The 25,282-nt window shown below is 48.7% G+C and overlaps 1 protein-coding gene and 1 pseudogene across 3 annotated transcripts in view; both read right to left on the reverse strand.

Moving 5' to 3' along the window:
- Positions 1–1,610, reverse strand: part of PHB (prohibitin) — a 13,959-nt gene extending 12,349 nt beyond the window's left edge. The window contains exon 1 of one of the 2 annotated variants that reach the window (XM_032279935.1): positions 1,510–1,610. The gene's annotated coding sequence lies outside the window, so the exon portion shown is untranslated. Of the gene's footprint in view, positions 1–1,349 lie in introns of both variants that reach the window. The other variant, XM_032279936.1, reaches the window with a different exon arrangement.
- Positions 1,611–4,609: 2,999 nt separating this feature from the next.
- LOC116552613 lies at positions 4,610–16,790 on the reverse strand (annotated as a pseudogene). The gene is made up of 3 exons (XR_004269465.1): positions 16,677–16,790; positions 16,429–16,541; positions 4,610–5,152 (listed from the first exon to the last, which is right to left on the reverse strand). The product of XR_004269465.1 is annotated as a B-cell receptor-associated protein 31 pseudogene (transcript).
- Between the last annotated feature and the right edge of the window lie 8,492 nt (positions 16,791–25,282).

Here is a 25,282-nt window from a genome sequence, read left to right on the forward strand (position 1 = left end):
TCACAAGAAAAAAAAAAAAAAAAAAAAAAAGCCCTCTACCTACCTATTTCCCCATTCCTGAAAGTGCTAAATCATCCATTGAAGGATACCTAATAAATAATGCTCTTGAGTTTGGAAAGCGTACTATCAATTCATCTGCTTTTTTCCTTTTCAGTTTCTTTTTTTTTTTCTCTTTCTTTTTCTTTTTTTTTTTTTTTTTTGAGACAGGGTCTTGCTCTGTTACCCAGGCTGGAGTGAAGTGTCACAATCTCAGCTCATTGAAGCCTCAACCTCCCTGACTCAATCGATCTTCTCACCTCGGCTTCCCAAGTAGCTGGGACCACAGAAGTGTGCCACCATGCCCGGCTAATTCTGTTCATTTTTTGCAGAGATGGGGTCTTGCTATGTTGCCCCAGCTGGTCTCGAACTTCTGGGCTCAAGTGATCTTCCTGCCTCGGCCTCCTAAGTGTAGGGATTACAAGTGTGAGCCACCATGCCTGGCTGATTTCTTTTTTTCTTTCTCAATCATTTCAAGTAAGGTGCCTGGGACACTTGGTTCAATAATGAAAACAAGGCAAGGGCTTGAAATCCATAGAGAACTTAGCACCATACTAAACCACCCTCTCATTTCCTGGACAAGTGGGCCCCCAAAAAGGGGCTGTGGTTGGATTGGTGCAATTACAGTTTAAAAAAATAACTCAAAAAATGTGCTACATGTTGATGTCAACAAAAAAAGTAACAGTAACAGCTAACACTTATATGAGGCCATCTAATAAAAGCAATTTATTTACTCCTCACAATTACCCTATGAAGAATATAATTACAGAGGAAACAGAGGCACACAGAGAGGTTACATGAGAAGCCAAGATCGCATAGTTATTAAGTGGTAGAACCAGAATTAGAACCCAGAGGTTTAATGCTAGCAAACACAGCTTAACTCCTCATCATACTGCTTCTCAACATCGTGTATTAAGAAAGACCTGCTTCTTATGAAAGCAGGAGCTGGATGACATCCTGGGGCCAATATAATTGAAGAACCCATTTGGGAAAAAGGCTCTAACCAGCTGTACAGTGACAGTGAGCTCTGGAAGAAGTGGGAGGGTGGGGCTGAGGCGGGATGGGCCTGAGCACAGTTGACCTAACTAGAAATTACTTCAGCATCTAACTTTCTAACGCTCCGCCCCGCCGTCTTTGCCCGCTCCAGTTTCAAACCCTCCCTCCCTATTTCCTAGATCTCAACTCCTGAGACTACCTTGATCTCGCCCCGTGCATTTAAATTTTCCTTCTCCGAGGCTGGGACACTCGGCCCTTTCCCTTTCTAATAGCTTCTGGATCATTCCTCACCCTGCCCCCATGCACACCTCCCTTACTCTGAGCAATCCCTGGCTCGTCCCGGGCTCAGCTCCTTCTCACTTCCCTCACAAGGCGGACTCACGCACGCACTCTCCTTGCCCAAAGTGCACATCACGGAGCAGAGGAGGATTGCAGAGATGCCCAGAGACGGGCCTTTACCGACCCCTCCATTCTCACCTGCTTCCACTCTGACCTCCACATGAATTCCCCGACCACGCATACTGCGCGTGCGCCGCACAGCTCCTCTTCTGCCCCGCCCCCTTTCCAAGATCCACGCTTTCTATTGGTAAGGAAGGGCGCTGTGAGTTCTGGGAAGGGTGGCTTGGAACCTTACCCCGGTTCCGCGGCCCTTTGCAGCTGAACTACAACTCCCAAAAGGCTATGCAGCGGCTGGCTCGCGGAGGAAAGCGTTTTCTCTTTGGTAATCACCGCAAGCGTGTTGCCGCAAAGCCTTTAGGGGGCTGTAGTTTCCTGGAGATAAATGCACGTGCCTGTCCTGCACAGAGGTAAAGACTGCCGGAAGGTGAGCCTTAGGGCTCTGGGAAAGAGGAGGTGGGCGTCCAGCTGGTGCCAAAAATTAGCAGGCGCAAGTTTATAGCTGATGAAAGAAGACAGGTGAAACTCTGGAGGAAGTCGTGGTGAAAAAACGAAGGGCCATCTTCCTTCCCAAGCCCTGTCTGGAAACGTCCTCAGAGTTACGAGACATTGATTACCAGACCCAGAGAGAACCATCTGTGCTGGAAAACTGAGGCCAACAGAGAGGAACGAATTCGTTTGGGGTCATGCACCGAGTGAGAAAAGGGGCTCTGCTTGGACTCCAGATCCCATGGACGTGATTTTAAAGAAACGTTTTATTTGGAAAAGTTGCGAGAATGGTGCAAAAGAACGGACGTTTATCTTTGGCTCAGGTTCATATATTGTTAACAATTTGCTTCATTTGCTTTATCATTTGTTTCTTACCTCTCCCTTCCACCTCTCTGCTGCCACGCTGCCGCCCCACCGCAGTGTGCGTGTGTGGTTTTTTCAATTTTATTTATTTATTTAAGATAGAGTTTTGCTCTCGTTGCCCAGGCTGGAGTGCAATCGCACAATCTCGGCTCACTGCAACCTCTGCCTCCCGGGTTCAAGCGATTCTCCTGCCTCTGCCTCCCGAGTAGCTGGAATTACAGGCGTGCACCACCACGCCTGGCTAATTTTTGGTAATTTGAGAGGGCTCACATGATCCTTCCACCTCAGCCACCCTGCATCTGGCTGCACAGTGATTCTTAGACTTAAAAAATTATCTTAGGCCAGGTTGCAGTGGCTCATGCCTGCAATCCCAGCACTTTGGGAGGCCGAAACGGGTGGATCGTTTTAGGTCAGGAGTTCGAGACCAGCCTGGCCAACATGGTGAAATCCTGTATCTGCTAAAAATACAAAAATTAGACTGGCACGGTGGCTTGCGCCTACAATTCCAGCTATTCTGAAGGCCGAGGCAAGAGAATCACTTGAACCCGGGAGGTGGAGGTTGCGGTGAGCTAAGACCGTACCACTGCACTCTAGCCTGGGTGAGAGAGCAAGGCTCCGTCTCAAAAAAACCAAAAAACTGCCAGGTATGGTGGCTTGTATCTGTGCTCCCAGCTACTGGGGAGGCTGAGGTGGGAGGATCGCTTGACCCAGCAGGGGGAAGTTGCAGTGAGCTGAGATTGCACCACCACACTCCAGCCTGGGCAACAGAGCCAGACTGTGTCTAAAAATATGTATATATTGACCGTGTGCGGTGGCTCACGCCTGTCATCCCAGCACTTTGGGAGGCCAAGGCCAGTGGATCACCTGAGGTCGGGAGTTTGAGACCAGCCTGACTAACATGGAGAAACCCCATCTCTATTAAAACAAATACAAAATTAGCTGGATGTGGTGGTGCATGCCTGTAATCCCAGCTACTCAGGAGGCTGAGGCAGGAGAATCACTGGAACTCGGGAGGCGGTGGTTGCAGTGAGCCGAGATGGTGCTAATGCTGGGCAACAAGAGTGAAACTCTGTCTCAAAAAAAAAAAATATATATATATATATATACACACACACACACAATTTTAATTTGTAAATATATACATAATTGTATATAGATATGGTGTACATGTGATATTTTGATACATGCATACAATGTCTAATAATCAAATTGGTATTTAGGATATCCATTACCTTCAACATTATTTCTTTGTGTCCAGAACATTTCAAGTCTTCTATCTATTTGAAATACACAATAAATTACTGTTTAGTCTAGTCATTCTAATGTGCCATCAAACACTGGAGCTTATTCTTTCTATCGAACTGTATGTTTGTTGTTGTTGTATTTTACACACTATGCCCTCAAGAGAAACTCCAGGCCACCTGCTTCACCCACCCTCCTGTAGGACCAAAGGAAACACCCAGAAGGCAAAACAAAAAGGGGGCTCAAACCAACAGGGAGCCAGCCCCACCGCAAGCCAGACTGCAACTAACTCGTGCCCTCCACGCTCAGGTGTGGAAGCCAGGGCTGCGCCAGGCCACGCAGGATGACAGCGAACGCATTCTGAACGTGTGGTAATCAGGTCCCATGTGCTGTGCTGGGAGAGTGTGGACAGGGGCCGAGATGACGAGCTATGCGCTGTGGAAGGGAATAGGGGAAGCACAAGGGCACGAACAGAAGTACTGGAGGGAGAGGCCAGGCTCTCAGGAAGCAGCCGTGCGGGGCAGGTGGGAGCCAGCTGCAGGCCGGGAGCAGGGAGGTCCTCACTCCTCCTCTTTGTCGGTGGGACCATCTACTGCATTCTGCAGCTTTGCGTGCCCCTCCCGCAGGGTCGTACTCCTTGCTGAGGCCCTCGGACTGCTTCTGCGTGGCCGGAGCCTGGTTTTCAGCTTTCTCTTGTTTTTACTTAGTGCTGGCCAGCTTTTCAGGTCAGCCTTCAGGCTCCTGTTCTGTCCCTCCAACTTCACCTCAGATGTCCAACTTGCCTCCGTCAACAGCAGCTCCTTTTTTTGTTTGTTTTTTGAGATGGAGTTTCGCTCTTGTTGCCCAGGCTGCAGTGCAATGGCTCGATCGCGACCTCTGCCTCGCAGGTTCAAGCAATTCTCCTGCCCTCAGCCTCCTGAGTAGCTGGGATTACAGGCATGCGCCACCATACCCGGCTAATTTTGTATTTTTAGCAGAGATGGGGTTTCTCCATGTTGGCCAGGCTGGTCTTGAACTCCCAACTTCAGGTGATCTGACTGCCTCAGCCTCCCAAAGTGCTGAGATTACAGGCGTGAGCCATCATGCCGGGCCAGCAGCTCCCTTCTTGAGCTTGTCATTCTCCTCCTTGTGCTTCTTGGCTGCCTCACTAGCACTCTGCCTCACTGCTTATTAAAGGCTTCTTCAGAGTCCAGCCTGCTGTAAGATGAGAATCACCAGGTGTCTAAGCAAGAAATACAGCAGCAAGGAAAAGCCAGCAATGTAGAGATTCCTCTGGGCATGGGAAAGCTTCATGTGGAAGTGCTCCATGGCCCAGGATTGGAGGTTCACCTCCTCAGTCACATCATCATACTTCCAAATCTCATGCATAGCATTGATGACCAGCAGCACAAGGATGACAATGAGAACCACAAAGAACGTGTTGCCACAGGACACTACCAACTCCACCAGCCAGGACTTGAAAATCTTCTGCCATCTTTTGGGAGAAATGAAGGGAATGCAGAGAAGCAACACAACAAAGACCTCCGCATAGAGGAAGGTGGCCACTGCGGTCCACTGCAGACCCAGCCTGTTGCTAGAAGGTTTCCCACAGGGAGACGGGAGCTTGTCTTCGAGTTTCCCACAGTCAGCCCTAACTGTAGGTTTTTACATATTAGCCAACCTCCCCTCCTTCCCAGCCTCTGGTAACTATCATTCTAGTTTTCACCTCCATAAGATCAACTCTTCTAGCCCCCACATAGGAATAAGAACATGAGGGCTGGGCATGGTGCTCACGTCTGTAATCCCAGCACTTCGGGAGGCCAAGGCCAGAGGATTGCTTTAGCCTAGGAGTTTGAGACTAGCCTGGACCACAAAGTGAGACGCCATCTCTACAAAACAAAAAGTAGCTGGGTGTGGTGGGATGTACCTGTAATTCCACCTACTTGTCAAGCCAAGGTGAGAGGCTCGTTTGAGCCTGGAAGGTCAAGGCTGCAGTGAGCTGTGACTGTGCCACTGCACTGCAGCCTGGGTGACAGAGCAAGACCTTGTCTCAAAAAAAAAAAAAAAAATGGTCATTTTAACAATACTAATTCTTCCGATCTACCAATCCATGAACACGAGATGTCTTTCCATTTGTTTTCCATTTGTCCTGTCCAGTTTCTTTCATCAGTGTTTTGTAGTTTTGTTGTAGAGGTCTTTTTCCTCCTTCATTAAATTTATTTCTAGGTAGTAGGGTTGCCTTTTTTTTTTTTTTTTTTTTGAGACAGGATTTCACTCTTATTGCCCAGGATGCAGTGCAATGGCACGATCTTGGCTCACTGCAACCTCCATCTCCTAGGTTCAGCAATTCTCCTGCCTCAGCCTCCTGAGTAGCTGGGATTACAAGCATGCACCACCACGCCCAGCTAATGTTCTGTATTTTTAGCAGAGATGGGGTTTCTCCATGTTGGTGAGGCTGGTCCCGAACTCCCGACCTCAGGTGATCCACCCCCCTCGGCCTCCCAAACTGATGGGATTACAGGCATGAGCCACAACGTCCAGCCAGGGTTGCTTACTTGGTTTCTTTCAGCTAATTCGTTATTGGTGTATAGAAATGCTAGTTTTCGTATGTTGATTTTGTATCCTGCAACCTTAGTGAATTTATCAGTTCTAAGAGATATTTGGTGAAGTGCTTAGATTTTTCTAAAGAGAGACTATTTGACTTCCTTTTTTTTTTTTTTTTTTTTTTGTTTTAAGACTAGTCAAGTGCAGTAGTGAGAAGTGGGGAAAGAGTAGAACAAGGAGTTCGATTTGTAACTTACTGTGAGGTTGAGGTAACTCACTACTTTCGGACTGGCCTGACTTCCTTTGTTCCGATTTGGATGCCTTTTACTTTAATTTCTTTCTGTTGCCTGATTGCTCTCGCTAAGACTTTCAGGACTATGTGGATTAAGAGTGATGAAAGCAGGCATCTTTATCTTCTTCCAGTTCTTAGAGGAAAAGCATTCCTGCATTCCCACACTCAGTATGATGATAGCTGTGGTTTGTCATTTATGGAGTTTGTTAAGTTGAGGTATGTTTCTTCTATGCCTAATTTGTTAAGAATATTTATCATGAAGGATGTTGAATTTTATTGAATGCTTTTTCTGCAACTATTGTGACAATCACATGGTTTTTGTCCTTCATTCTGCTGATGTGATGTATCCCTGGTTATTGATTTGTGCATATTGAACCATCTTTGCATTTCTGGAGTAAATCCCACTTGATCATGGTGTATTATCCTTTTGATGTGCTGTTGGATTTGGTTTGCTAGTATTTAGTGGAGGGTTTTTTGCAGCTATGTTCCTCAGGGATATTGGCCTGTTTTCTTTTTTTGTTGTGTTTTTGTCTGATTTTGGTGTCAGGGTAATTCTGGCCTTATAGAATGAGTTAGGAAGAATTTCTTCCTCTTCAGTTTTTGGAAGAGTTTGAGAAAATTGGTATTATTTCTTCTTTATAAGTTTGGTAGAATTCAGCAGTGAAGCCATCTGGTCTTCGGCTTTTCGGTTTTGGGAGACTTTCTATCACTAATTGAATTCCATTACTCGTTATGGGTCTTTTCAAGTTTTCTGTTTCTTCCCGGTTCAATATTGGTAGATTGTATGTGTCCAGTTATCCATTGTCTTTAGGTTTTCCAATTTATTTGTGTATAGTTTGTTCATAATAGTCTCTGATGAATTTTTGTATGTCTCTGGAAACAGTTGTAATGTCTCATTTTTTATTTTCTTCTTCTTTTTTTTAATCTAGTGCCGATTAAACATCTCAGGAGTAATGTCTCATTTTTTTATTTCTGACTTTATTTATTTAGGTCTCCTCTCTTTTCTTCTTGGTGAGTCTAGCTAGCAGTTTATTGATTTTGTTTATCCATTGAAACAAATAATGTTTAACTTCATCAATTAAATATTTCTCAGTCTCTATTTTGTTTTGCTGTACTGTAATGTTATTATTCTTTTCCTTCTCCTAATTTTGGAGTTGGTTTGTTCTTGCTTTTCTAGTTCCTTGGGGTGCACTGTTAGGTTGCTTATTTGAAAACTTTCTATTTTTTTGATGTAGGCGCTTACTGCTATCAATTTCTCTCCTAGCGCTGCTTCTGCTGTGTCCTATATATTTTGGTATGTTGTGTTTCCATTTTCATTTGTTTCAAGAAATTATTTGATACCCTTCTTAATTTGTTCATTGACCCAATAATCATTTCAGAGTATGTTGTTGGCCAGGCATGATGGCTAATGCCTATAATCTCAGCACATTGGGAGGCTGACTGAGGTGGATCACTTGAGGCCAGGACTTTGAGGCCAGCCTGTCCAATGTGGTAAAACCCCACTCTATTAAAGATACAAAAATTACCTAGGTGTGATGGTGCACGCCCATAATCCCAGCTACTTGGGAGGCTGAGGCAGAAGAATCACCTGAACCCAGGAGATGGAGGTTGCAGTGAACTGGTATCACACTACTATTCCAGTGTGGGTGACAGAGTGAGGCTCCGTCAAAAAGAAAAAGTACGTTGTTTAAGTTCCATGTGTTTTTACAGTTTCCAAAGTTTCTCCTTTTATTGAGAAGATACTTGATATGATTTTGATTTTTCAAAAATTTCTAAGACTTGTTTTGTGTCCTAACATGTGGTCTATCGTGGAGAATGTTCCACGTGCTGATAAGAAGATTATATATTCTGGGCGGGCGCTGTGGCTCATGCCTGTAATCCCAGCACTTTGGGAGGCCAAGGTGGGTGAATCACAAGGTCAGGAGATTGAGAATATCTTGGTCAACATTGTGAAACCCGTCTCTACTAAAAATACAAAAATTGGCTGGGCATGGTGGCGGGTGCCTGTAATCCCAGCCACTCTGGAGGCTGAGGCAGGAGAATTGCTTGAACTAGGAGGCAGAGGTTGCAGTGAGCTGAGATTGCACCACTGCACTCCAGCCTGGGCAACAAAAGCAAAACTCCATCTCAAAAATAAAAGAAAAAAAAAAAGATTATGTATTTGCAGCTGTTAGATGAAATGTTTGGCAAATGCTAGGTGCACTTGGTCTGGAGTGTAGTTTAAGTCCAGGGTTTATTTGTTGATTTTCTGTCTAGATGATCTATCCATTACTGAGAGTGGGGTGTTGATGTCTCCAACTATTACTATATTGGAGTCTATCTATCTATCTATCTATCTACCTACCTATCTATCCATCCATCCATCTAGGAGACAGGGTCTCACTCTGTCACCCGGGCTGGAATGCAGTGGCACAATCTGAGCTCACTACAGCCTTGACTTCTTAGACTCAAGCAATCCTCCCACTGCAGCCTCCCCAGTAGCTAGGACTACAGGTGCATGCCATCATGCCTGGCTAATTTTTTGTACTTTTGTAGAGGTGGGGGTCTTCCCATGTTGCCCAGGCTGGTCTTGAACTCCTGGGCTCAAGTGATCCTCCTGCCTTGGCATCCCAAAGTGCTGGGATTACAGGCATGAGCCACCGTGCCTGGCCTATCTCTTCCTTTAGATCTAATAATATTTGCTTTATGTACCTGGATGCTCAAATGTTGGTCGCGTATATATTTAGAATTATTATATCCTCTTGCTGAATTGATCCTTTAATGATTATATAATGACCTTCTTTGGTTTTTTTTCCTCAGTGTTTCTAATTTAAAGTCTGTTTTACTTGATATAATTATAGCTATTTCTGCTTGCTTTTGTTTTCCATTTGCATGGAATATCTTTTTTCATTCCTTCACTTTCATTCTAAATATGTCTTTACAGGTGAAGTGAGTATTTTTATAGGCATCATATAGTGGCATCATTTAAAAAAATCCATTCAGCCAGACTATATCTTTTAAGTGGGGAATTTGGTCTGCTTACATTCAAGGTTATTATTGATATGTGAGGACTTATTCCTGTCATTTTTGTTGTTTTCTGGTTGTTTTGTATATCTGTTCTTTCTTTCTTTCTTTCTCTCTTATTGTATATCATTGCAGTTTGGTGGTTTTCTGTGGTGCTAATGTTTGAGTCCTTTCTCTTTCTCATTCAGGTGTCTACTCTACTAGTGAGTTTTATACTTGCATGTGTTTTGATGATGGTAGATATTGTCTTTTTGCTTCTAGATGTAGGATTCCATTAAGAATTTATTGTAGGACCTGTCTAGAGGTAATTAATTCTCCCAGTTTTTGCTCGTCTGGGGAAGACTTTATTTCTCCTTTATTTTTGAAGGATAGTGTTGTTGGGTATAGTATTATTCTTGACTGGGAGTTCCCCCTTCCCCCACTTTCAGCGCTTTAAATATATCATTCCAGGCCGGGCGCGGTGGCTCAAGCCTGTAATCCCAGCACTTTGGGAGGCTGAGGCGGGTGGATCACGAGGTCAAGAGATCGAGACCATCCTGGTCAACATGGTGAAACCCCGTCTCTACTAAAAATACAAAAAATTAGCTGGGCATGGTGGTGTGTGCCTGTAATCCCAGCTACTCAGGAGGCTGAGGCAGGAGAATTGCCTGAACCCAGGAGGCGGAGGTTGCGGTGAGCCGAGATCGCGCCATTGTACTCCAGCCTGGGTAACAAGAGCGAGACTCCGTCTCAAAAAAAAATAAATAAATAAAAAAAATAAATATATCATTCCATTCTCTTCTGGTTTGCTAAGTTTCTGCTGAGAAATCTGCTGTTAGCCTGGTGGGGATTTCCTTTTATGTGAGTTGTTGCTTTTCTCTTGCTAAATATATATATTTGAGATGGGGTCTTGCTCTGTTGCCCGTGCTGGAGTGCAGTGGTTTGATCATGGCTCAGTGCAGCCTTGACTACTTGGGCTCTAGAGATTCTTCCACCTCAGCTTCCTGAGTAGCTGGAGCCATAGGTACACGCCACCACGAGTGGCTAATTTTTACATTATTTATAGAGATGAAGTCTCACTATGTTGCCCAAGCTGGTCATAAACTCCTGGGCTCAAGGGATTCCCCTTCTTTGGCCTCCCAAAATGCTGGAATCGTAGGTGTGACTTACCATACCTGACCTGCTCTTGCTGTTTGTAGAATTCTCTGTTTTTGACCGAATATATTTGAGAATCTTTAAGCTTCTTATATCTGGATGTCTATATCTTTTGCAAGACTTGGGGGAATTTTTCAGCTATTATTTTGTCAAATAGGTTTTCTATGACTTTGCCTATCTCTTTGCCTTCTGGAAATCCCCAATTTTAATATTTGGTTGCCTTATGGTGTCCCATGTATTTCTTCTTTGTCTTCTTCTTCCTTTTTTTTTTTTTTTAGTTTTGGTCTGACTGGGTTATTTCAAAATACCACCAAAAAGCTACTAGAACTGATAAACAAATTCGGTGAAGTTGCAGGATACAAAATCAACCTTAAAAACTCAGTAGCATTTCTAGATGTCAATAACAATCAATCTGAAAAAGAAATCAAGAAAGCAATTTCACAATAGCCACAATGAAATTCATTTATTTTTATTTTTGAGACAGGGTTTTGCTCTGTCGCCCAGGCTGGAGTGCAGTGCATAATCTTGGCTCACTTCAGCTTCAACTTCCAGGGTTCAAGCAATCCTCTTGCCTAAGCCTCCTGAGTAGCTGGGGCCACAGGTGCACAAAACCGTGCCCAACTAATTTTTGTAGATACAAGGTTTTACCATGTTGCCCAGGCTGGCCTTGAATTCCTGAGCCAAGCAATTCCCCCTCCTAGGCCTCTCAAAGTTCTGGGATTACAGGTGTGAGCCACTGCTCCCAGCCAAAAACTAAATACCTAGGAATTAACTTAACCAAAGAAGTGAAAGATCTCTACAATGAAAACTATAAAACATTGGTGAAAGAAACTGAAGAGGACACAAAAAATGTAAAGATATTCCATGTTCATAGATTGGAAGAATCAATATTGTTAAAATACCCATACTACCCATAGCAGTCTACAGATTCAATGTAATGCCTATCCAAATGTCAATGGCATTCTTCACAAAAATAGAAGAAAAAAAATCCCAAAGTTTATATGGAATCACAGAAGACCCTGAATATTCAAAGCTATCCTGAGCAAAAAGAACAAAACTAGAGGAATCACATTACCTGGCTTCAAATTATACTGCAGAGCTATAGTAACCAAAACAGCATGGTACTGGGCAGGGTGGACCTATTCTAAGGCCCCTGGATGGTATGTGTGAGTGGCTGGCAGCAGCAACAAACATGACAGATACTTAAACTTTTGGATCTTAGGATGCCTTCATATTTTTAAAAGTTGCTAAGTACTGCAAAGAACCTTAACATAGGAATTATATATATTTCAAATTAAAACAAAATAATTAAATGTTACCCGCTTAAGAATGACAGGCCAGTCACAGTGGCGCACACCAGTCATTCCAGCACTTTGGGAGGCTCAAGCAGAAGGATCACTTGGGCCCAGGAGTTTGAGACCAGCTTGGACAATATAGACAGATGCTGTCTCTACAAAAAATAAATTTTCCAGGTATGGCGTCACACCTGTCCCATCTACTTGGGAGGCTGAGGTGGGAGGATTGCTTGAGTGTGGGGCTATCGAGGCTGCAGTGAGCTGTGATTGTGCCACTGCGCTCCAGCCTGGGCAACAGAGCACGACTGTCTAAAAGAAAAAAAAGAATAACAATAAGAAACCCATTACGTGTTTACATAATATTGTGAAAAATTACAATAGTTTCCCAAACAAAACTATCTAGTGAGAAGAGTGACATTGTTTGACATTTTTGTCTATCTCGGATTCTTCATTCAATTTGTTTTGCTATCATAAGTGATGCAGCCTCTGAAAAACTCTACTGCAGTCAGGAGAGAATGCAAATGTAAAAAATAAATAATGGCTTAGTATTATCACAAAAATAATTTTGCCTTCAAGTACCCCCTGAAAGGGTCTCAAGGACCAGCAGGGTTATGTGGATTATACGTGGAGAAGCTCCTTGGAGTAAAACTCACCACTGGTTAACATTGACACACTGATGCACATACGCTTCCAATCAGCTTTTCAGTGCTTGTATTAGTTGGGATATTAGTTAAAGTCTTAACTGCTGTTCCAAGGAGACTCCAGAATACAGTGGACTAAAGAAGATGCAAGCTAATTTCTTTCTGCTCCCTTGGTTATTCATAGACCCAGGTTTCTTTTGTTGGTTTTTCATCCCCTAAAAGATTATCTTCATCTAAGCAGGGGCCAACTGTTCTGGATTGCAGGAAAGGGAAAGTGGAGGAAACTGCGGACAGCAATTTTGTTTTAAGCAAATGAGGCAGCAGCAGCATATACACTTTCCACTCCATTTCATTGTTGAAAGCTTGGTTGCATGACCTGCTGTAGTCACAAAGGAGGATTGAAAAATGTAGTCTCTAGCCAGGCAGCCAAATATACGAGAAGAAAGGATTTGAGAACTAAACCAGCCGCCTGTTATTATAAATGATCAGACGCACATGATTTAAGTCCGTGTGAGAAAAGCCATACATGAAAGAGAAAATCAAAACAAGCAAAAATAAACAAAGCAAAACAAAAACAACACAAAAAACGTGGCTGAATCAGAGACGAGGAGCACAGGAAATCGAAACAAACATACCCTATTCTTGATATCTTCAGGTAAAAGGAAAGATACTACCATACATGAGACTAGAACAAGATGCTATTAACACAAAAAGGAACTGAAAAAAAGACAAAAAGGAAGAGATGGAAGTCGGAACGTTTTCTTCTAAAATCAAGAATAAAGTAAAGAAGCCCACTGTTACTCCACTCTAAGCCCTGGTTGAGAAGGCTGCAGAAGAGGTGCCGGGAAGTGGGGCGGTGTTCTGGGCAGAGATGAAGACAGAGGAGAATTTGCCAATCACAGACTAGAAGCACCACAGGGCCGGTGGATGAGCGAGGAGGACTGGGGGGTGCGGGGCAGGGAGGGATTGGGGACTGAGTCGGGTTGGAGACGAGCAGAGCCATGTGAGGCCTGAGAGGCAGCGTGATGCTAGGTGAACACCCAGGCTTGGACTTCTCATGGTGATGGAGGTAAAGAAGGAAGGGAGGTGGGCAGACTGGTCGGCTGGTCTCTGGGACGAGGGTGAGCTCGAGTCTCTTCCTGTCCTGACGCTGCCTTCCCTTGGTAACCTGGCCTTCCTCCACAATGGCTCTCAGAGGCCTGCTAGTGGGGTGCCCAGAGTCTGTGTCCTGCTCATTCTCTTCCTCTCACCTGTTTTCTTTATTGCAGTGAAATCTGGAAGTGCTGTGCCTTCCCCACAGACAGGGTGGCTGCCTTAGCACGAGGTCACTTGTATCTCGGCTTTGTCCACTCCCCAAACTCCTGGAGGCCAGGACCATGTCAACTTATCTTTGGGGCCCTTGTGTTTCGGACCGTGCTGTGGCTTACAGGCATGGGACACCACGCCCAGCTAATTTTGTATTTTTAGTGGCGATGAGGCTTCTCCATGTTGGTCAGGCTGGTCTCAAACTCCTGACCTCAGGTGATCCGTCCGCCTCGGCCTCCCAAACTGCCAGGATTACAGGCGTGAGCCATCGTGCCCGGCCTCATTTTCCAAGTATTTCTTGAGTGCCTACTGTGTATCGGACACTGTGTTAGACCCTGGGAATACTAAGTGTATATGAGTGTGCTTGTTCTTCCTGGTGGAACCCCAGATCCCCAGATGCATTTGCTGTCCTGCACTCTGAGTAGAGAAGACGGCCCCTGGGGCTTACATCAACCTGGCTCACTGGGCAGCTGCCTCCAGGTGTCTGTAGCCAATGGGAGGCCCTGGCAGGGAATGGCCTGGGAGGGAAGTCGGGTATTTCCTTCTTGTTCCCCTTGCTTTGGGCTGTGTTTCTGGCAGTGACGACTGCAGCCTCTTTAGGACCACTCCTGCCTCCCTCCTTCATGGCTTCAGCTCTCCAGGGACTTTGGTAACACTGTTCTACTCCACCCACTGCCATCCAACACGCAGAATAGGGAGACACTGACCTTGTCATCTCAGGGCCCTGAGCTGAGGCTAAGTCCACAGAGGCCTCCTGGGCAGTGACCTGGGTAGACCAGCTGTTTGTGATCAGCTCCTCCCTTCCTTCATGCTGTTCCCCGCCTGGCACAGCACAGCTGCCAGCACTCAGAGAAGTGACTAGAGAGGATCTCCTGGCCTTCAGAGCCCAGGGCCTGACACACAGAGCACAGAATTCATTGGAAAGAAGAAAGAAAGGGAAGGAGGGCTGGAGAAGGAAGGGAGGAAGGCTGGACCTTGTAACTCCGTCCGTCCTGTGAATCTCTTCTCCCCAGGTCACTAAGCCTGAGGTGATAACCAAGCAGGCTTCTGAAAGGTCAAAGATCATGCAAAGGGAGACTCTGTTGTAGGGAAAGCCACCGAACTCGAGAATCAGGAGGCCTGGGTTAGATCCCAGCCTTGTCGTTCTTGCCAGTTCTGTGATCTTGAGCAACAACACATTTGGCCTTAGTTTCCTGCTCTGCAAAACGAGCACAGCTCTCATGCTCCAAAGTGGTGCACAAAAGCACCTCAAGGTTGCCAAGCACAGTGGCACACACCTGTAGTCCCAGCTACTGCAGGTGCTGAAGTAGGAGGATTTCTTTCTTTTTTTTTTTTTTTTTTTTTGGGGTTGTTTTTTCACTCATGTTACCCAGGCTGGAGTGCAATGGCGCAATCTCGGCTCTCCGCAACCTCCGCCTCCTGGGTTCAGGCAATTCTCCTGCCTCAGCCTCCTGAGTAGCTGGGATTACAGGCACGTGCCACCATGCCCAGCTAATTTTTTGTAGTTTTAGTAGAGATGGGGTTTCACCATGTTGACCAGGATGGTCTCGATCTCTTGACCTCGTGATCCACCCACCTCGGCCTCCCAAAGTGCTGGGATTACAGGCTTGAGCCACCGCGCCCGGCCAGTAGGAGGATTTCTTGAGCTCAGGAGTTTGAGGCCAGCCTGAGCAGCATAGTGAGACCCTCGTCTCAAGAAAAAAAATAAATAAATGAAAGCACACTTCAAGGCTATGTAAATTCTAGGTGCTATTACAATCACATCCAAGCTCATCCCCAGGGCAGGATGTCCTCCTCACACAGGACTCTTCCTGCATCCTCAGAAATGTAGTCACAGCCAGGAGTGATAAGACATTTCATCCTAATTGGATGCCAGACAATTAACTCTTTTTTTTTTTTTTTGAGACAGATTCTTGTTCTGTCGCCCAGGCTGGAGTGCAGTGGCGTGATCTCGGCTCACTGAAACCTCTGCCTCCCAGGTTCAAGCAATTCTCATGCTCAGCCTCCCGAGTAGCTGGGATTACAGTTGCTCACCACCACGCCTGACTAATTTTTTTTTTAATTTTATTTTTAGTAGAGACGGGGTTTCACTATATTGGCCAAGCTGGTCTCAAACTCCTGACCTCAGGTGATCTGCCTGCTTGAGCCCCCCAGAGTGCTGGGATTATAGGCATGAGCTGCCACGCCCAGCCATTCTTTCCATTTTCTTCACCATTTTTTTTCAAGGTGACTTACAACTAACTCAACATGAAAATCACACCCCTTCACCTCCCCTAGGCTCTTCCAATAGGCAAAAATTTTCAGCTCCTAAAAGCCCATGTGGAAAAAGAAAACAGATGGACTCTGGGAAGTGCTGACAAAGCCCCGGGAAGGGCTCTGAGTCCCCTGTGTTCTCTAGAGGTCAGGTGGAGGGGTCAGGGCAGGAGACTGGCCTGCAGGGACCCGGACCAGAAGGGATGAGGTAGTGGCTAAGTGTGGAGCACCCAGTACATGAGAGGCTGTGTGTCAGACTCTAAGGAAACAGAGGTGAAGCCAGCACTCGGCCCCAAGGGGCTCTCAGGCTGGCCAGAAGCATTTGGATGGGACAGGGCGGGCTGTGGATGGCTCGAGCCTCCTGCCTCCTCAGGACGCTGTGGAAGCACCCCAGATGTGGTCTGGGAAGGAGTCTTGCTGGGGTCAAGTCTCAGCTCCGGCCAGAGCAAATGTCTCCTACATGGGGAGGCGGAGTTTCTGCTGGGAGATAAGCAACTGGGACTGGGCCCAATTCAGTGACTGGTCAGAGGGTACTGAGGTCCTATGCTCCAGGGACTTGCCTTCCAAGCTGACCTGGGACAAAAAGTAATGCTCCCTACATCCGCTAGGAGGAGCCAGTGTCCTTGAGTGGACTGCAGGGTGGCCCCCCCTCTAGGGACAGGGAGCATCCAGCAGGTGGGAAGTGAGAGCGGTCAGCGTGTCGCCCACCCTGCCCCCGAACACTTCCCCTTTGACCTGGGCCCTGGCTGTCTCCTTCTCTGCCACACGTGGTGGTAGTGGGCAGCGGGACTCCAGGTCTATGGCCGTAGACAGATTGTGCATAAGTCAAAAGCAAATCTATACTTTACCTCGCCAACCCAGAGGGTGGGCAAATTAGGGGGGCCGTTTGGGTAAAGTCATTCTACCCATCTGAGCCTCCGTTTCTCAACTGTAAAATGCCAGCTTTGTTTAGCCGGATATTTTTGTTTGTTTGTTTTTGTTTTGAGACGGAGTCTCGCTGTGTTGCCCAAGCTGGGTCTCGGCTCACTGCAACCTCCACCTCCCAGGTTCAAGCGATTCTTGTGCCTCAGCCTCCAGAGTAGCTGGGATTACAAGTGTCCGCCACCACGCCTGGCTAATTTTTGTATTTTTAGTAGAGACAGGGTTTCATCATGTTGGCCAGGCTGGTCTTGAACCACCGACCTAGTGATCCGCCTGCCTTGGCCTCCCAAAGCGCTGGGATTACAGGCGTGAGCCACCACGCTTGGCCTAGCCAGATGTTTTCTAAGGCGTCACTACAGGGATTTTGAAGTCCAGTGATTCCTGGTGCTGCCCCTTCCCCTCTACCCTTGGCCTTTCCTGATTTCTGCAAGTGCACGCCACCAGCTGGTCCCATTACAGAGCTTCCTGCCCCTACATTCACCCCCAATGCAGAGACATTCCTCTGGCAGGTGTGAGAGGCAGAGAAACTAGGAGACCTGTGCCAAGATCCACACTCTTGGCATCACCTGGGCCTCTCTCTCCAGTGCACGTTTTATTTCCAAGCACGGACTGTTTCCAACTCAACCAGATCCCTCCACCCGCGCATCCCTCAGGCACCTGCACCCCAATGTGCCCAAGGCTTAGCTGTCCACCCCCACTCCAGGCTGCTGTCCATTTCGGGGGTGGCCCAGCACCCTCCCAATCCCCCAAGCCTGAAATCTGGGTGTAAACATCACATCTTCTCTTCTCCCACCTTCTCTTTCCATATTCATGTGGCCAAAAAGCCCAGACAGGCTTACCTTGAATGTGCCCACCTCTCCTTTCTCCCGCTGCCCCTGCCCTGGTTCAGGCCTTCATCATTTCTTTCCGGAACCGGCTGGTCTCTCTGACTCCAGTCTGTCCTCTCTCGAATCTATCATCTATCTATGCTGCTGCCAGAGAGCTCTTTCTAAAGCACAAATCTGATTATGCACATCCCTGCTTTAAAATCTTGGCTGTAGCCTCGTGGCCTAAAGATAAATCCCAAGTCCTAATGAGGCTTCCAAGTCCATTCATGGTCTGACCCTTGCTTCCCAGTCCAGGCTCATTTCCCAGCACGCTCCTGGGCCCGTCCACGCCACATTTCTCCCCACCATCTGATCCGCCTGTGTTCTCTCAGGGTTCTTGCTTTTGCAAACACAGTCCCCTCAGCCAAGAACTACGGCCCTGATCTTTGCTTGGTGAACTTGGACTTCTCCTTGAAGACTGAGCTCAAGGTTGTTCAGCCATTCCCAACTGTCCCAGGCAAGGTTTCCATCACCCTTCTTATATTTCTTTAGAATCTATCTGCCTCCTGCACTAGACCGTAAGTCCCTATTTAGCTCTGTGTCTCCACATCTAGCCAATGCTTGGTGTGTGGTAGGGATTTCATACGTGCGTTGAATGAATGAACGAAGGCATGCATGAGTGGTGTGGGAAACTGCATGCTTCCTGTTTTCTCTGCTGGAGCCCACTGAACAAGGGGGCAGGAAAATGGTAGGAGATGAGATGGGGGACATGGGTGGAGGCCAGACCAAGTAGGTGAACCAAAAATATAGAGTTGAGATGATTTTTCTCTTACTGGATCTCAGGTACACAGATTTAATCAATCAACCACACTCCTCAGAATGATGTATTATCATCTCCATTGTTGTCATTGTCATCTATTTTTTGGTCCCTCTCTCATATACAGCGAGGGTCCATAAACATTTATCTTATGTGAATCCTTCCATCCTCCCTACTTTTACTTACAGGAGAATTTGCGATTCATTCTCAAAGCCGTGAGAAGTCTTTGGAGGCTTTTAAACAAGGGAGTGACGTGATCTGATTTTCATTTTATAACGATTGCTCTGTCTGCTCCATGGCAAATGCATTGTAGAAGACAAAAGTGGAGCTGAGAGAGCAGCTAGAGGCTGCTGAAGTGCAGGAATGGGGACTGGGGTTCGGTGGAGGGTGGTGGAGAGGGAGAGAAGTGAGCAGGTGGGCGTAGGTGCTGGAGGAAGGGAAGACCAGACTGTATGAGACCTGGGAATCAAGAGAGGAAAAGGCCTCAGCAGTGAAGGTTTCAGCTGTTCTGTACAGGAGTTTAGGGGCAGCCTTTGGGTGGAAAGGGAGCCAGGGAACTTGTTTAGGAGCTGGGTCTACGTAGCAAGCATATCCTTCTTACTTAGACTATATTTTGGTGGGGGTGAGGTGCGGCAATAAAGACTGTATTTATTTGGGACAAATGATGGGATGCTTAGATAATGGAATGGGGAGGGTTTGTCCTTCCAAGCCAATCCTTTTTTTTTTTTTTCTGAGATGGAGTCTCGCTCTGTGACCCAGGCAGGAGTGCAGTGGCACATTCTCTGCTCACTGCAACCTCTACCTCCTGGTTCGATTCTCCTGCCTCAGCCTCCCAAGTAACTGGGATTACAGGTTCATACAACCACGCCCAGCTAATTTTGTATTTTTAGTAGAGACAGGTTTCACCATGTTGGCCAGGCTGGTCTCAAACTCCTGACCTCGTGATCCACCTGCCTCAGCCTCCCAAAGTGCTGGGATTACAGGCGTGAGCCACTGTACCTCGCCCAAGCCAACCCTTAACACCACCACAGGCCACAGGGCCTTTGCAGAGGAGGCCCACTCCCCAAATCTGTGCAAACCAGCTCCTCTTTCCGTCAAGGTCTCAGCTCAGAGATCATGTGAGATGAGCTCAAAGATGTTTCTGACAAGAGAGATGACTACCTCCTGCCCCTCACCATCACCCTCTGCCGCTCTCTTTCACTTTCTTTATGGCACTGATCTAAGCTTTGACGCAGTTCTCTGGTGCAGCGCTGTCTAGAGTTTTTGGCGCACTTCTGAGGCTCCTGTCCACCTCTCCTGTTCCGGGGACCTTGGTGGGCTTTGATGGAGACAGAACCAAGAACCCAGCGCCAAGGTCCAGGCCTTTGTGAGGTGCTGTTGCAGGAGCTGCCAGTCAAGTGAAGGGAGGGAGGGAAGAAAATGAACGTCTAAGACCTCAAGCTGGAGGAAGTCTCAGCCCCAGAAGGTGGTCACTGGTTCCCCTGCCCCTCTTCCTACCCCCTCCCACTGCTCGGCCAGCTGCTGGAGGGACGCTGCAGGGGAAGGAGGCAGGGTGATTAAGAGCTCTGGTTGTCAGGACTGGGGCCAGGGGGCACACCCCCTGGGTGACATTTTCTCGCTTTGTGTCCTCAGAACAAAAACGAGTCTTATTTGAGGAGCTGGACGGGGGAGGGGGCTGAGGGGCTGAAGCGGCAGAGTGGAATCGTGGCTCCAGGGAACAGCGATTACTCATCAAAGGCCAGGGCAGTCCGCGTCTTTGTGTGCCCTCTGCAGCCCGCCCGTGCCTGGCCACAGGCCCCCAGCTCTAGACATCCCCCCATGGCCCCTGAAGAGTAGGGCTGGGGTGGGGGAGGGCTGGGATCGTGTGTGGGCGCAGAGCTGGTGCGGGCTCGATGGGGGCAGGGGTGACCAGGGCAGGCTTCCTGGAGGAGGGGAGTGTGGAGATGCGCTGGACACAGGAGAGGTGCAAGGCGAACGGCTGCGGCTGTGGGCTAAGGGGAGAAAAAAGTGGGTCTCGGGAGACCAGGGGATAAGTGCGGGGAGACGGGGAGGGGGCAGAACTTCTAAGGTGTCAACTCAGCCCCCGGATGGAGTGTCCTGGAGGGCTTGGGGGAAGGGGCCGCTTCCTGCTACAATGGCTATTTTGGGGCCTGAATCAAATCAAATCCGCCGCAGCCCCCAGAGCCCCCAGCAGCTGCGCAGAACAGCTGTCCGGCCAAGGGCGCTGAGCGGCTGGAACGGTGCTTCCTGCCCCCCACTGATCTCTGGCCGCCCAGGGGTGTGGGTTGTAGGCGAAGGGGGAAGAGGATGTGAAAGGGCTTTGGGCTCAAGTCAGAAACCTGGGCTAAAATGGAGTGCCTTCCCCTCCTGTGCTGTGTTACCGCGGGGCTGAGACTGGTCTCTCTGTGCCAGTTCTGTGGCCATCCTGAAGCTCTTCCCTGCACCTTCACCCTCCATTCAGTCCCCACCAGGTATCTCCCCAGGCCCAGACAACCCCTACCTGAGCAGTCCCCCCATCTTCCCCCTACGAAACCCTTCGCTCGTTCTCTTGATGGGAGGAGCCCTTTCCTCATCTGTCCCCTCCCATGCTCAAAGGCTGTTCCCGGACTGGTTCCCTGGGGCTCTCCCATCAGATGTGGATGTGGTTCTTCCTCTAGCTGAACTCCCAGCCATCCACTGGGTATTTACCCACAAGGCACCTGAGTGTTGACACAGAAGACAAGTAAGCTCCCTGGCAGGTGCCTGTTCAATCTCCTGATTGTGCCGAGAGGGCCTCGTGCATGCCAGCTAAAAACTCATAGGTTGGCATGTGATAGAGTTGGGGAAAGCACTGAATTGCCTCCTCCAGGAAGCCTTCCTGGGACAGGCAAAAAGAAGAGGGTCTCTTTCTCTTTGGTCCACCCTGGGTCAAGGCCAGCCAATGTCCACAAGTGTGACCAAGGCTGGGACATGCCCTGGGGCAGCCCTGTCCCTCAGGTCACTAGTCCATGACGGGGTCCCTCGTGCCCATCTTGTGCAGAAAGAACCCCATTGTCCAGGGGGCATAGCTGAGGGGTGAGTTCAGAGCCCAGAGATGTCGACCATAGGCCTGGCCATAGGCCTTCTGACCACAGCAGGAGGGAGCCAGGGAACTGTGTGGTCTGTGTGGGCGAGGGACAGGCACACACTGGTGCACACAGGGCCATAAGCCCAGGCACTGCCCTCCTCATCCAGGCGCAGATGCCCCCGTGCTCCCCCCAATACAGCCCCTCTTCTTCTTCCGCATTCCTGCTGGCAGATGCTCCATTCTTTTCTTCTCCAAGCAAGCCAGGGAGATCTCCACCTTCCGGGGCGGAGGGGCACCGGACATAGCAAGAATGGGGGAAGCAGGGATGTGCCACCTGTCCCTGGGGGCAGATGCAGCCCCTGGAGCCCCACCCACGGTGGGATGAGAACCCAGGTGCTTTGATCTCCTGTGCCCTGCGCCTGTGGTGGAGCTGCAAAGATTAACGGAGATGCACACACCGGTTTTGGCCAGGTCTGCAATTCCTAAGCTTGTTTCCAGATCTGAGCGCTCATCTTCCTCCAGAGACCTCTTTGCTAATGGGCCTCCCTCTTCTTTCCTCACTGAATCCCTCCCCTCATCGAATCCCCTGTCCTCTCCCATCCCTAGCTCTGTGAGTCATCCCATCTCTGTGAGAGTGGTATCCTTTCCTTCTAATTTCCATGGGCCCCAGAAGGTCTGGTCTACAGCACAGACCCCATGGCTAGTGGCTGAGACAGGCTGCACTGATTTGCTTGTGTGCAACCCCCCAAAGACTATACAGGGCACCTGTCATCACCACCACCACCCCCATGCAGGCCCAGCCTGGCAAGGCCCATCTGGATTCAGGAAGTCCTGCCATTTCAGCAGGTTGAGGCTCCTGGCCCAGCAGGGCCCCCAGGCTCCAAGTAGACCAGGGACTGGTAAGAAGCGAATGGGAGGTGGAGACTAGTAACCAGACTCTGAGTTTAACTTGATTTTGGCCCTGAATCTGTCTGAGGTGGAGTCCTGTGATCTAGCCTTCTTTTCTTCTTTTTTTTTTTTTTTTTTGAGAGGGAGTCTTGCTCTGTCACGCAGGCTGGAATGCAGTGGCGCAATCTCAGTTCACTGCAACCTCCACCCCCAGGGTTCTAGCAATTCTCCTACCTCAGCCTTCCAAGTAGCTGGGATTATAGGTGCCACCACCATGCCCCAGTAATTTTTTTGTATTTGTAGTAGAGACAGAGTTTCGCTACGTTGGCCAGGCTGGTCTTGAACTCTTGACCTTAGGTGATCCACCCACTTTGGCCTCCAAAAGTGCTGGGATTGCAAGCGTGGGTCACCAGTCCCAGTCGATCTGGCCTTCTTGTAGGATCATTCACACATATCAGCGTTTCCCTCACAAGCATCCCAAAATGGGAGGAGGCCCATTCCCCCTTTCGCCCTCCCCCAGCCCAGGGCGGCTCACCCAGAATGGCCTGGCTCTGATGATCAGGAACTCCTTGTATCTGTCCAGTCTCAATTCTGCCTTCTGTGGAGGAGACCCCACCCTAAGTGAAAGCTGGGACTGTGGGGTCCACGTGGGATTCAGGGAGGGTGGGAGAGTCAGGTGCAAAGAGAGCCAGAGATAAAGACAGAAAGCCAGAGAGGTGAGGAATGGAGAGACAGAGGGGGTGAGAGGGAGGGAGGGAGGGAGGGAGAAAAAGAGAAAAGCGGGAAGAGGGGAAGGTGGGGGAGGGGAGGGAGAGAGAGGAGACACAGTGAAGAAGTGCTGAGCCAAGATGAGAGGAAGGAAGCTATTGGCCCTCCTCCCTCCCTCCCTGCAGCCAGCCAGGCAAAGCTCCAGACACAAATGCATCCCAATGGGCGTCTGGCAGGGAGGCTCCAACTGCTCTGAGGCTCTGAGGTTCCGCTGAGCTCACCTGGCCAAGTGCATCAAAACTCCCGGCAGCATCCCCCCAGCACCACCTAGAAGCACTCTGAGCCCCACTCTGAACCCCATTCTGAAGACAATCCTGGGGATCAACAAGAAGGCAAAACCTGCCCAAGTCCCCCGAGAGTCTCCAGTCCCTCCCTAGCCGCCCGCATTGCTGCAAACCCTCTCCCCTAGAATGGAGCTACACTAACTGCAAGGAGGCCAGGCCTGTTGGAGAAACAGAGATGACCCCTCTCCCACCTTCTGCTTTGCCACGCCGGTGACTATTTGCTGACTGTCTCTTGCTGCTAATCGCTGGGCCCCGTCTAATTGGTAATTAGCCTTGTGAGCCCAGCCTGTGCTTGGCTAATTGCTGTTTGTCTCACCCTCATCTCCGGCAGCAGAGTGGTGCCAACACAGCCGCCTGGGCTCTATCCGGGCTGCTGGCATCCGTGCCAGGCTCTGTAGAGGTTTCTGCAGCCCCACCCTGTTCTCTTCCAGGGAGTTTGTGGGGTACAGCGTCCTTCAGCAGTAATGTCAGCCCTGAGGGTGGTCTCTGACAGTCCCTCTGGGTGGTCGCAGACTGGACTCCCTGTTTTCATGCATAGTCTATGCCCAGTTATAGAAAAAGACAGCCATGAGTGATCTATAGTCTCTGCTGAGGAGTGGAGTCTGGGAGGACTCCAGGGAGGAGGTGTCTGCCCCGGACCTTGAAGGACATCTAGGATTTAACCATCAGAGAAGGGAGAAAGGACTTTTCAGGCAAAGGGAACTGGAGGTGGTTGGCCTGGTGTGACTGAAGGGTCTGGAAAGGAGGCTGGAAAGGTAGGCAGGGCTGGGTTTCATTCTCCAGGCAGTGGGAACACTGGAAGGTTTTTGAGCTGAGGAAAGGTATGATCTACTCTGCCTTGGGGGTTCATTCTGGAGGCCATGGGAGGATGACGATTGGTGATGGGAGAAATCAGGCCAGGGTGAGCCCTCAGGAGGCTGATGCTTTTGGGTTGGAGGCAGAGAGGAGGGCAAGGGTGAGAGACTTGTTCTGGAAGAACCCACAGGATTTGTTGATGGTTTGGAAGCAGGAGACATCCCTGGGGATGGTGTGCCAAGGCTGTGGTGATAGACTTCCACCGGACAACAAGGATCCCCCCCGCCCCACTAGCCCTGTTGGGAGACCGGCAGGTGGCATCTCACCTGTTTCCCATGACTCATAGGGTAGCTTGGGACCCCTTTCTGAGAACTAACTCTCCTGGTCTCTTTAGGAGCCTCTTAAGGAGATGATGTCACTGATGTCGCTGAAGGAGATGAATTGACACTGGCTGGGCCCTTACCATGGGCTGGTCACGAAGCACCAGCTTCTCAGAACTTCCTAGTTTTCGCATGGGGAAGCCGAGACTAGGGGAGATTAAGCCACCTGCCCAAGGCCACACAGCTAGTAAATGGCAGAGGTTAGATGCGCTCAAGTCACTTCTCAACCGGAACCTTAAAGGTGACTTTGCAGTTCCTCTCAACCTCCTGTGACAACTATGCTCAGCTAGGGTTTGTTTTATTGGTTGATTGATTTCAATCAAAACAGTACCAACCAGCTTGTCCCCTCTACCTGGAATCCCCTTCCTTTTCAACTCTGTCCAAATCCAACCTATCCTTTTAAGCCCAAGGCAAAGCCTATGTCCAACAGGAAGACATCCTGGATTTTATAAGCCCCTCTCTGCATGCTGAAGGTAGCCTCTTGGGCATACCTGATTTCGAGCCTTGTAGCAGCACTTTCTCTACTCTTTGCCCTCTCCCAGAGCCTCCTGCAGCGGGAAGACCATCCTGCAGGAGGCCACACGTGTTGTCCACATTGCCCTAGACTGC

The sequence above is a fragment of the Sapajus apella genome, unplaced genomic scaffold (genome assembly GCF_009761245.1).
Source record: "Sapajus apella isolate SASKATOON/1434 unplaced genomic scaffold, GSC_monkey_1.0 scaffold12, whole genome shotgun sequence".
Taxonomy (NCBI): Eukaryota; Metazoa; Chordata; class Mammalia; order Primates; family Cebidae; genus Sapajus; species Sapajus apella.